The sequence below is a fragment of the Crotalus tigris genome, unplaced genomic scaffold, assembly GCF_016545835.1.
Source record: "Crotalus tigris isolate CLP2741 ecotype Arizona unplaced genomic scaffold, ASM1654583v1 scf7180000019068.10715455, whole genome shotgun sequence".
Lineage (NCBI taxonomy): Eukaryota > Metazoa > Chordata > Lepidosauria > Squamata > Viperidae > Crotalus > Crotalus tigris.
The window spans coordinates 4,387,127-4,400,196 of NW_024097358.1; positions in this window are offsets into that span (position 1 = coordinate 4,387,127).

A 13,070-nucleotide genomic window follows, 5' to 3' on the forward strand; every position below is an offset into this window, starting at 1 on the left:
AAACCGGTCAATCCTAGAGGAGATCAACCCTGACTACTCTTTGGAAGGCCAGATCCTGAAGCTGAAACTCAAGTACTTTGGCCACCTAATGAGAAGGAAGGACTCACTGGAGAAGAGCCTGATGCTGGGAAAGATGGAGGGCAAGAGAAGAATGGGACGACAGAGAATGAGGTGGCTAGATGGAGTCATGGAAGCAGTAGGCGTGAGCTTAAATGGACTCCAGAAGATGGTAGAGGACAGGAAGGCTTGGAGGAGTGTTGTCCATGGGGTCGCGATGGGTTGGACATGACTTTGCAACTAACAACAACAACAAGGTAAAGATTCATTGTGATTAAGCTTGACCTCTAGATTATCCATACACTGTAACTTTCTTGGCAATAATACGATACTAAAAGGTTATGTCACATGTTTTAGTTATATTTTTCAGGTCTGAGGGTGGGCATTACATTTTGGAGGAGTTCCTTCTCCAGGTGTCAAAATAACTTAAGTTAAGAATATAAATATTGATCTAAGTAATGGGGAACACTTTCATATTTGCTATTCAATCCCAAGTAGGAAACTGTCCTCAAGCTTTTTCTATATTTGTCTTGGAGGGCTCCATATAACGGCAGGAGTTATATGTAAAGCATTTCCACATAGACTGGGTGTAAGAAAGATACACATCTATGTCCATTGCATAGAAAATTCTAACCTGACACCTCACCAGTTCCTTATACTTCTTTCAGAACTTTATAGCTCTTTCCAGCTCAAGGCAACTGTTGTATTTGGGGGCATCAGGTTTCATTAAGCTAATGGAGTTCAAAGAAAGATAGGAGAGGTCTAGATAGTCTTGCAGATGCTCCATACATGCTGTTAAGATGGGTTTATTTGAAGGAGGGGGCTTCATCTGAACTCCCTAATCTATCCCCGGTTCACTATTTTCTGGTCCACTGCTTCCAAAGACAATCAAAATAAAGAGATAACATTTATTTTTGAAGATGTGATCTGGCAGCTCTAGTCTAACTTCATTCCTGACATTCCACAGCTTCAGCTTAAGAGGATAGTTCTTTTAAAAAAAAAAAAGTAGTATCAATGCCAGAGGCTCTCGCTGGATCAGTTTTGAAGCAACAAAGACTCTGATAGGATGTCATGTATGATTTCTAGACCTGCCTTCTGGTAGAGCGATACACTCCAGGCGCACATCTTCCTTTGCCAGACCAAGTCACGCGTTGGAACCAAATATAATAATAATAATAATAAAGTTGGAAGGCACCTTGGAGGTCATCTGGTCCAGCCCGCTGCTCAGGCAGGAAACCCTCTACCATTTCAGACAAATGGCTGTCCGATCTCTTCTTAAAAACTTCCAGTGTTGGAGCATTCACCGCTTCTGGTGAAAGTCTGCAACGTAACAGCAGAAACATCTCACTTCCAATTAAAACGTCTTCATACATTAAGCCAGGTGTTCCTTTAAATTGTTAGCAGAAGTTAACAGAATAACAGAATTGGAAGAGACCTTGGACATAATAATAGTAGTAAAGTTGGAAGGGACCTTGGAGATCATGTAGTCCAACCCCTTGCTCAGGCAGGAAACCCTACACCATTTCGGACAAATGGCTGTCCAGTCTCTTCTTAAAAACTTCCAGTGTTGGAGCATTTACTGCTTCTGGAGGCAGGCTGTTCCACTGGTTAATTGTCCTAACTGTCAGGAAGTTTCTCCTTAGTTCTAGGTTGCTTCTCTCCTTGATTAGTTTCCACCCGTTGCTTCTTGTCCTGCCTTCAGGTGCTTTGGAAAATAGCTTGACTCCCTCTTCTTTGTGGCAGCCCCTGAGATACTGGAAGACTGCTATCATGCCCCCCCTCGTCCCTCTCCTCATTAAACTAGACATACCCAATTCTAGCAGCCGTTCCTTATATGTTTTAGCCTCCAGTCCCCTAATCATCTTTGTTGCTCTTCTCTGCACTCTTTCTAGAGTCTCAACATCTTTTTTACATCATGGTGACCAAAACTGGATGCAGTATTCCAAGTGTGGCCTTACCAAGGCCTTGTAAAGTGGTATTAATACTTCACGTGATCTTGATTCTATCCCTCTGTTAACGCAGCCTAGCACTGTGTTGGCCTTTTTGGCAGCTGCAGCACACTGCTGGCTCATATTTAGGTGATTGCTACATCTTTTATTCCAATCCCTTGCCCAAGCAGGAGACCCCATACCATTCCAGACAAGTGGCTGTCCAGTCTCTTCTTAAAAACCTCCAGTGATGGAGCACCCAAAAACTCTGTAGCTACAATCGTGCTGTCTTTGCAAGGTTAAAGAACCTGATTGCTAGGATAAATGTAAAATATATTTGAATGTATGTATATGCCCTCTAGAATAGGGATCTCCAACCCCCAGTCCATAGACCGGCACCGGACTGCAGCAGGCCAGAAGCCATCTGCAGAAACAAACGAAGCCCCATCTGCGGGATGCAGGGAGCACATGAAACCACGCCCACTCCTGTCCACGGAAAAGCCTCCCTTCACGGAACTGGTCCCTGGTGCCCAAAAGGTTGGGGCCCACTGCTCTGGAAGCTTGCACACAGATTAACAAACTGAAATAACTTTCCAGTAATGTGGGGAGTTGAGAACCCTGGGCCAGCCTCCCCTCCAGAGGTAGAAATGTTGAGTATCTAAAGAGATCTCACATGTTCACTGCACTTGTTGAAGTGGGTGCTTGACCAAGAGGCCTCAACGCTACAGCAAATTGGTAAGAGCAAGGATTCTACCAGACACAGTGCTTTGTTTTGTTACACATTGCGCTGAGGTCTGTGGCAGAGGTGTCCCCTTTTGCAAAACGATGTTGCAGCAGACACTTTCTAATGCAGGCAGTCCTGTATTGTTGTTAAAAGTGAGACATTTGTTGAGTGAGTTTCCTCCCGTTTTACGACCTTTCTTGCCGCAGTTTTTAAGTGAATCGCTGCCGCTATTAAGTTAGTCTTGTGCACAGGGCTGTGTCCTAAGTCTGCTGCTGTTCACCCTGTTGACCCATGACTGTTGTGTTCAGTTTGCCACCAACCATATTGTGAAGTTCGCAGGTGATGCAACAGTGGTGGGCCTTATTCATGAGGACAATGAGGGTGCTTACCACAAGGAAGTTAAGGGTTTGGTGAACTGGTGTAAGGAAAACAGCCTAGTTTTAAATACTGGAAAAACCAAAGAGACCATTGTCAGCCACACTTCTCTGTGTAATAATGATGATGATGATGATGATGGAAGGGACCATGGAGGTAATCTAGTTCAACCTCCTGCCCTATACCATTTCAGACAAATGGCTGACCAGTCTCTTCTTAAAAACTTCCAGTGTTGGAGCATTCACAGCTTCTGGAGGCAGGTTGTTCCACTGGTTAATTGTTCTAGCTATCAGGAAATTTCTCCTTAGTTCCAGGTTGCTTCTCTCCTTGATTAGTTTCCATCCGTTGCTTCTTGTCTTGCCTTCAGGCGCTTTGGAGAATAGCTTGACTCCCTCTTCTTTGGGGCAGCCCCTGAGATATTGGATGTGTGTTATGTATGTGTACACTTTGAGAGCAAGCAACTACATTTCATTTTTAATGTGTGCCATTGTTCCTACAGTAAAAAAAATGAGAAGGTAATCTAATCTAATCTAATCTAATCTAGTTGCACAGCTATTAAGCAAATTTGGCTTCCCCGTTGACTTTGCTTGTACGAAGGTCACAAAAGGTGATCATATGACACCCGGGACACTGAATCAGTCATAAATATGAGTCACTTCCAAGCATCTGAATTTTGATCATGTGACCATGGAGATGCTGTAATGGTCATTAAGCGTGAAAAGTGGTCATAAATCAACCAGCTCGTAATTATGACGGTTGCAGTGTCTCAGGTCACGTAATCACCTTTTGTGACCTTCTGACAAGCAAAGACAATGGGGAAGCCAGATTCACTTAACAACCATGTTACTCACTTAACAACTGCAGTGATTCACTTAACAACTGTGGCAAGAAAGGTCATAAAATGGGGCAAAACTTGTACGGCTTTTACATAAAGCCAAGTGCCTAAATGTGGGTTTTACCCAAAGCCGTTGTTACGAAGCAATTGTCTTTTTCCCTCAAAATATATCTGCCCCTTTGAAAAAAAAGGAAATATCCTTTTTTGCAAACAGATTCCTTTAAAAATTATGCAGAGTATTTGCTTTTAAAGCAAGAGAGAGAAGGCAACTTTTGCAAACTCTTCACACACATTTTATTACTGCTGAATGCTGCAGAGAAGATGGTTTTTGCACATTTGTGTGTGTGTGTGTGTGTGTGTGTGTGAGAGAGAGAGAGAGAGAGAGAGAGAGCTAAGTAAGCAACTGCACAACCCCACTACAGGAAAATGTTATTATTTAACACCGCTTTAATCTAATTAGCAAGTACCATACACAGAGGCTCTGTTTGCAGAGGACTAGGCAGATAGCTTTACGTAGCAATTAAGGAATTACATCACGACTAGCCAGTCACAATTAGGAAAACAGGCACAGCCAACAGCAATTGCTAGATGACATCAGTAGCAAATCAGCAGAGTTAAAATTTGTGTTTATCATGGAATCCTGCACCTCCCAAGTTACTAATGACTGCATGCAGGACTCTCAAACTAGATGTGGCCTCTGCGTTGTGTATTACAGGTTCAGAATGCTCAGATTAGGAACAGGCTCTAAAATGTGATGAGACAATAAAAAAAAAAACCAGTTTTAGACATAGGAGAAGAATAGCAGTTTTCAAAAAAAATAAATAACCCTTTCCTCTAACACTCAGCTGGTTCTCCTTAAGTAATGTAAAGTGACCATCTCTGGTAACAGAAGGTCGAGCATATCAATAAAGGAGAATAGCTCAGGGTTGAAATGAGGGGTCCTTGGTGCTTTCTGAGCTTGGTTGTTTTCTTGCAGATGTTTCATGACCCAACTAGGTAACATCGTCAGTGCTGAGCATAGGAAGGTCCTTTTGCCAATTGTACCCTCTGTGACATCACAGAAGCTTCATCAATCACCTGCCAGAACATTTATTCCCCTTGTTACTAGCATTGCAAAATCTGGGATGTCTTGACGGGCTAAGAATTTACTCAAAGTTCATTGGGCTTTGAGGCTGGAAGAAGCCAGAGGGATAGCTTTTCAAAACAACATTTTTAAAAAACAGACATTTTAATAACACAAGGAATTGTCTCAAAAGGTTGGGAGAGAGAGTCAGAGAGAGAGAGAGAGAAAGAGAGAGAGGCTGTTCCAGGCACCGAGAATGTCAGTTCTTGGAGTACAAAGGCCAAGAATGGGAGTGAACATTAGGATAAAACTTAATCTTCAGGCAGCTTTCCAATTCAGTCCTTGAGAAAGACACTATTCTTAATGACACTCATCAATATGAAAAACACATGCCGGCTGGTCAGCCTGTAGCAAAAGACGGTTACAGCAGAAAAGTGGGGAAGGGATGGCCTACCCAGAGCAAAGGAACATCTGTGCTCATACCTGGCTTCCTGCATTTGAATTCAAAGAAGACTTCATGAAGGTACAGGTTCTCCTTGACTGATGAAAACAACTGAGACCAGAATTTCCATCGCCAAGCAAGGCACTGGTTAAGAGAGTTGCGTTCAATGTTGCCACCTATTTTCAACTTGGTTGTTCTGTGCATTGCTGCAATTGTTAGTGAATCACACACTTGTTGAGCAAATCCAGTTTTCTCCTGTGGGAAGAATCCAGAGAAAGAAATATTTTAAGGAATATTGAAGAGGCAGAATATATTTCTCCAAATGAATAATGGAGAAGATCTTAAAAAGGCAGAAGCGTCTCCCTCCGCCCCCCACCCCCCCAGCCAGCAAACTCAGCAGAAACCAGCTTTTAGAAACGCAGATATAATAATCCATTCAGGAAGGTTGGGGCCAGGAAGCTAGAAGCTGATGAGATTAGGAAGACAAAGACACCTAGAATCTACATACCCCACCCAAACTCTAAAAGACATGACCCTTGGGGACATAATAGGATTAACCCACCAATAGCAAAAGGGAACATTCAGACTCAGGTCAAAGTACGTGACACAGGAAATACAAAGTCTCAAACAGGAACAGGAAACTACCTCAAAAGCCCAAGAAGGTATCAAAACCCACCACTCCCTACTACATGTGGTCAGCTTTCCCAGAGCCATCTTTCTGTCTGGCTCTCCTCTTCAATAAACTATAATCTTCTTTCTAAAGTGGTCTCCATTTTGTTTATTCCCGGCTTGGACTGGATCCTGATGAAGATTTTTCTTTCAAAACCCCGTTGTCTTTGCTTGTGGGAAACTGGCTGGGAAGGTTGCAAATGGCGATCACGTGACCACCGGACATTACAAGCATCATAACTACACGCCACTTGCCAAGCATCGAAATGTTGATCAACGGTTGAAAGCGTGAGAACCGTCTGTTGAATCGCTTTGTTTCAATGCTGTTGCAACTTTGAACGGTCATTAAAGAAGTACTTGTAAGCAGAGGACTACTTCTGCTCTTTTAATGGAACATTTTCACATTTGGACAACTGGGGCCGAAAGGAAACGGCCTAATGGAGACCATTTACCACGTCAGGATTTGCCTTGGAAAGATAAAGTACACTAAAAGCACCACTAAAAATAAGGGCTGGTTTAAAAGTATGAAGCAGAAAACCAGAAGCCTCTTTTGTAAGGAAATGATGCTGCCTAGAAGCTTGAATTCCATTCAAGAGAATCTGAGCTTAAATCTGATGTCATATGGGAAAGCCACTTTTTAATTCCCTTGACACAGCCGATGTTCAAGATACTCATTTTTTGTTGAAGTGGCGTATTTTTTTTAAAAAAGGGCCACGACAAATGCTTTTCTTTTTCAATTTAATACAGTCATTCAAGAGCACTTTGTGCATATTTAGTTCCTGCATTGTTTGCATTTCTAGAGACCAAAAAGCAGTCCTTTCTCACAGTGAAATCGCCTTAATCATAAAGATAAATAAATTTTCTGAATAGTTTAGTTTTAAGTCGCTTCAAGAGAGTTTCCCCTTAACGCGTTGCATTTTACAGAGGACATTATTTTTCTAACAAAGTACACCCCATAATTAAATCCCTCACTCAGGTCAGTTCTGTCTGAGCATGCATACAAGAAAATAAAACAAGGATTCACTTTCCTGGCTATGGGCAAAGAGCACAAGAGGTGCTTAGCAAGGTAAAATTGGGAATGTCTGAGGCTGCAACGAGGGTATTTGCAAAATATAATTTTGAGGGTGTTAAATGAGTTACACTACAACCTCTGGCATAGATCAGAGTCATGCCATTAGTTCAGGCAAGGCACCACAGTTGGCTTTTAATACATTTAAATAAATAAATTGGAATAGCTACAGTATGGTTACATTCCCCATTATAAGAAGGGCAGGTCAGACTGATCTATTTTAATTTCAGTCTTACATTTCATTAAATCCTGCACTCTATGGTAAAGAAACTAAGTAGTCTTACATTTCATTAAATCTTGCAGTCTATGGTGAAGAAAGTAAGTACACTTAACCTGCTTATATTCTAAACCCTTAATAGATTTGTGTTTCCCTTTGGGGTCAAATTACAAATTATACAATTCATTTTATCAGCACTCCTCTCTTCTCCAAAATGGCCTTGGATGTTGGAGTGACACAGATACACCCTCCTTATTTATGGAACATGTATGCTGCATTATTTGCTCTTCATCAATTCCAGAGCACTTGAGCTGGGTTTCCTTTTTCTTGACAAGATACGGAGCAGACATTCTCTCTTTCTCCCCAAGAATATTTCTAGGTATGACATCAATATGTGCTAATGTTCCCCTGAAGCCTATGGAACAGATTTGCAGTTTACCACACCTGTATATGCCCCTCTCTGGAGAATTAACTCCCCCATGGAAAATAGCCGTTCCAGTATGTGACTGCATAAATAGATAAAATCGATTAGGCTAGATAAGAATGAATTCAGCCAACAATATAAATAAAATAGAGAACTCTAGGTCTAAGATGGGTAGGTGTGTCTACAAGGTGGTACTTTTCTAGCCCAACCAGTTTAATGCACATTGCTTTGAAGGCTGATTGAGCCAGACAATATTGTTGAAATAATTAATTGCACTTCTAAAAACACAGGGGGATAGCCGTGGGCTGGCTTTTAGCAGTTGTCCTTGTTAAAGGTTCATTCCGTCTTGTTTAGTCAGACATCATCAACATAAGTGATATTTATAGAGAAGCCAAAGAAAAGCAGACAAAAATGAATCCATGTGTAGAAGATGGAGTGAAGAGCGAAAGGGAAAGCAGGTGAAAGTTGCTCTCATTCTTAGCATTCAAGGTAGAATTCTTTGTATAAAAAAACAAAGTAGGAAAAAAGCCATTTTGAATCCAGGCAGACTCTCTCTGTTTTCTGGGACAATTCTTCCTTTTTCTTTTCTTTTTTCTTTTTTTTTCAGTAGAAGGTGCAAAGCTAGTGTTTTTCAAATGTGACAACTTTTAGACGAGTGGACTTCAACTCCCGGAACTCTCCACACATCTGAAAGTTGCCAAGTTTTAAAAACAGTGCCCTAAACAGACTGGGATGTGTGTGGATGTGTGTGCCTAAGAATGGGACACATCCCTAAACGGCATGGAGAACATTTGCCTAAAAAATTGTCAAGAGTCAGACATGACTAATAATAATAATAAAGTTGGAAGGAACCTTGGAGATCTTCTAGTCCAACCCCCAGCTCAGGCAGGAAACCCTATATCATTTCAGACAAATGACTGTCCAGTCTCTTCTTAAAAACTTCCAGTGTTGGAGCATTCACCGCTTCTGGAGACAGGTTGTTCCACTGATTAATTGTTCTAACTGTCAGGAAATTTCTCCTTAGTTCTAGGTTGCTTCTCTCTAAATCAGGGGTCTTCAAACTTGGCCCTTTTATAACTTGTGGACTTCAACTTCCAGAATTCCTCAGCCAGGCACGCTGGCTGAGAAATTCTGGGAGTTGAAGTCCACAAGTCATAAAAGGGCCAAGTTTGAAGACCCCTGCTCTAAATGGTTAAAACAATGACAAACATAGTGGGCATTAGACACTGAAATGATCCACTCCCCATTTCTCATAGCTTGACTATTCCTAATGGCAGTGCCTATTTATAAGTAAATTGGTAAATCTTCCTTTATTATGGCACCTCTCTGAAACCATCCTAACTAAAATGAGACTTTCTACAGGGCTGCAAATCTTAATATGGGTTTCCCCAAATTGAATAGTAATTAGAGACAGAACATATAAAATCCTTCCACGGTTAATGTGAATTCCTCTTCATTTACCATCCTGAACTGAGTTACTTTGAGTCAAAGTGATTGAAGTATCATAACAGCATTTTGATACAGACATCACATACATTGATAACATACATTACATACATAGATTAGCATAAATCACATTGTGGAATGGATTGAGATAATTTTTGAGAATATGTATTTAAATCCATTCACCATGTTTCCATATTTTCTCTCCTACATTTTATGTGCAAAGGTGCACTGAGGTTTTTTTGTTGTTGTTGTTTAATAATAGTGTATCATTTTTTGATGTGCCAAAGGCTTCCACATCCACACCCTTCTCTTTGTGTCAGCCTGCCAAGGTCACTGATGCACCTTTAGTCACTGGGGCAATCGTCTTAAAGACTGCGCTGGAAAACAAAAGATAAATTGTCACTTCACACTGACAAATGATTACTCATGGAACTTGTTATGGCACCAGGATGAATTAACTACCGAATTGCAAACTTAGCCATAAAAAGCATGGAAACCCCCAGGAAATACCATGGAAAGTGGACATCTGAAAATAAACTAAGTTACTCCTGGTGTAACTTTTCTCCGCTGTTCTACTATTGCAGCTGGATCTGTGCCACTTTGTTTGACTATTGCTAAATTTTTCAGCATGTCCTATATCGAATTCTTGCAGCCAATCAATCCATAGTGGGTTATCCAAATGTCAAGTTCTCCCAAGTATTAAGCATTTGAGGCTGAATTGTCAGTGCCAACTTTGGGTAGACTAGTTTCTGTTTAAATAAGAAAAAGTTAAGAACCCAAATGTATTGTAATTTCTATACATTACCTGTGTCCAGTTATCTCCTTTTGTTCACTGTGATAGATAGCTACAGAACTGATAAGCTGAATAAATACATTTCCTTAGGCAAGGTTTTTGTGTGTTTTTTTTTAATATTGGCCACTTTAAGATGAGTGGATTTCAATGCCCAGATTTCCCTCATCAACCTTTTAAAAATTTTGTGGAATTCTGGGAGTTGAAGTCCACCTATCTTAGGGCGGGGGGGGGGGGAAATGGAACCCTCCAGTCCCCAGAATAGTGGTTGAGACATATTTCAGCACTATCTATGGGACAGCACCATTGTAAGGTCAGCAGGTTATCTTCTGTAATAAAGACCATCTCTTGAGTTTGCTGACTAATCTCTTCATCCAACATTTTGCCCCTGATCTCCATTGTCCATCACCTTTGATGTCCATTGGGGGCCACATTCCACTTACTTCAGGAACATGGCCATCTTCTGCAGTAGAGGCTGTGAACGTCAGATTTGTATGTGAATGTCAGATTTGTTTTATATGATCCTGGCCTAATTGCAAGATTTTAGTTCTTGTAAGTGTGCTCTATCTTTCCCTGCAACCAGTTCTTTGAGTGAGTAAAAATGGGAAAATCCACCTTTGGCTCTGTCTCTACCCACTGTCCTGTCCAGCATGCACCCTCCTCCCACAGGACATTTTCTTTGAAGATGTATGCCATTTTTCTTTTTATGTTTTGCTGATTTTATTGTCATTTTTTAAAATTCATATCAGGAAGACCTTCAAGTTATAGTCACATAGCATTCAACACTGAACAAGTAAAATAAGTGTAAAATAGGTCATAGGAATAAAGCACATACAAATATTCAGTGAAGCTTCCCCACTGAGTTTGATAACATCTGTCATTTTTCATATATGATGAATTCAACGTAATACGATTACCTGAATCTATGAGTTTAAAATTTTGACTATTAGATAAACAGAAGGAAAAACAGGAGTCATTTTGTAAAGGGTCTAAAGAAGCTTCCTTAAATGCTGTTGATGTGGCCCGATACCAGGCGAATGTCATTTAGTTTTAAGCCTATTTATTTCACATACATTTTATATATGTATGTGAAACGTTTATTTCACCTATTTGTTTCACATTCATATAAAATGTATGTGAAGTAAATAGGATTAAAACTTAATGGCATTCGCCCAATATTAGGCTTCATTGACAGCATTTAAGGAAGTTTGCAAAATGAGTCTTCTCTGTTTTTCCTTCTGTTTATCTAATAGTCAAAATTTTAAAATCATAGGATTCAGGTAATCGTATTACACTGAATTCTTCACATGTAGAAAATTCCAGAAGTTATTGAACTCAGTGGGCAGACATTATATATAAAATGTAGTACAGGATCATTGGCATCCACAGAATGGGTCAATAAAGGTAAAATGGCAGCCTCAGCATCATCATCAAAGTCCTACCTCATTTCTACACACATCAAAGTTGCATCACACCCAAAGGGCAACGCTTTGATCTTGCTGCCACAATCACTGTGTTGCCATTTACTCCTCCTCCAACTGACGCTGGTGGGGATGGTACAGATTTTTTTTTTATTTTTTTTTTTGCAAAGTGAATAGTTGGGACGGGCAAAGAAAGAAATATTCAGAAGCAATAATGATCTATTGAGAGATGATAAGCAGTTCCTGATATTTTCTGATGCATTTTTTTTCCTTCTCCGTGAATCATTTAAAATTTTATCTTGGGGTGAAAATATGCTCTGAGATATACAGTAGAAGATTTTACTGTACTCAGCTAGAATTTTAGATGAACAGCTAAAGGTATTACTTGACGCTAGATAATAGTGCTAAGTTTCATTTACAAAGGGAAAAACAAGATAATTTTGGAGAACGGTACACCCAACAATCTTAAAATAAACACAGAAATATCTCTATCTTGTTATCTCGATAATTATTCACAATCTTTAAAGATGACTGTACTATAGATACATGTAAAATTATTTGTAGACTGCTTTGATGCTGTGTTGTTTTACATTCCCTAAATTGTGTGCATGCTGGATTTGCTATTAGAACCCATTGTGGTGAAGTTGTTGGACTAGAATGGGGAGACCCCAGGTCTATGTCCAACCGTGGAAAATGAGCAAGTAGCTTTGGGTAGGTTACTCTCTTTCAAACCAATTTAGCATAGGTTGTTGATATGACTGGACAAAATGAGAAGCTGGAGTGCTAAGCATACTATCTTGAAATGTTGCATGAAAATTGGGATGCATGTCTAACGAAATGAAATAATTGTTCAAGACTGGAAACTGTGACTCTCTGTATTGGGCCAGTGGTGCATATATAGACGATTTTGGGAAGCCAGTATTTATTGATTTGATTTGATCTGATCTGATTTTCTATAATTGCCCATCTCAACAAGTGATTCTGGGGGGGGGTGTACATCATAAACATACTCTATAGCAGGGGTCTTCAAATTTGGCCCTTTTATGACTTGTGGACCTCAATTCCCAGAATTCCTCAGCCAGGCATGCCTGGCTGAGGAATTCTGAGAGTTGAAGTCCACAAGTCATAAAAGGGCCAAGTTTGAAGACCCCTGCTCTATAGTGTGGTCTAGTGGTTAAGTACTAGCCTAGAAGCTGGTAGACAGTGAGTTTTAGTCCTGCCTTAGCACTTAGCAACAGCAATAACGCTTAAACTTATACACCGCTTCATAGTGCTCTGAAGGGTTTACAATGTCAGCCTATTGCCCCCAACAATCTGGATCCTCATTTTACCCAGAAGGATGGAAGGCTGAGTCAACCTTGAGCCGATCAGGATTGAACTCCCGGCAGTCGGCAGAGTCAGCCTGCAATACGGCATTCTAACCATTGCACCACCATGACTCTTAGGTACAAAGTCAGCTGGGTCATCTTGGGTCAGCCACACTGTTGGTCCTAGGAAGAAGGCAATGGCAAACCACATCCAGAAGCAGCTTGCCAAGAAAGCTTCAGGGACTATTTCACGCAGTCATTAGGAGCCAAGGTTGACTTGAAACATAGAAAGACTACTTTAGC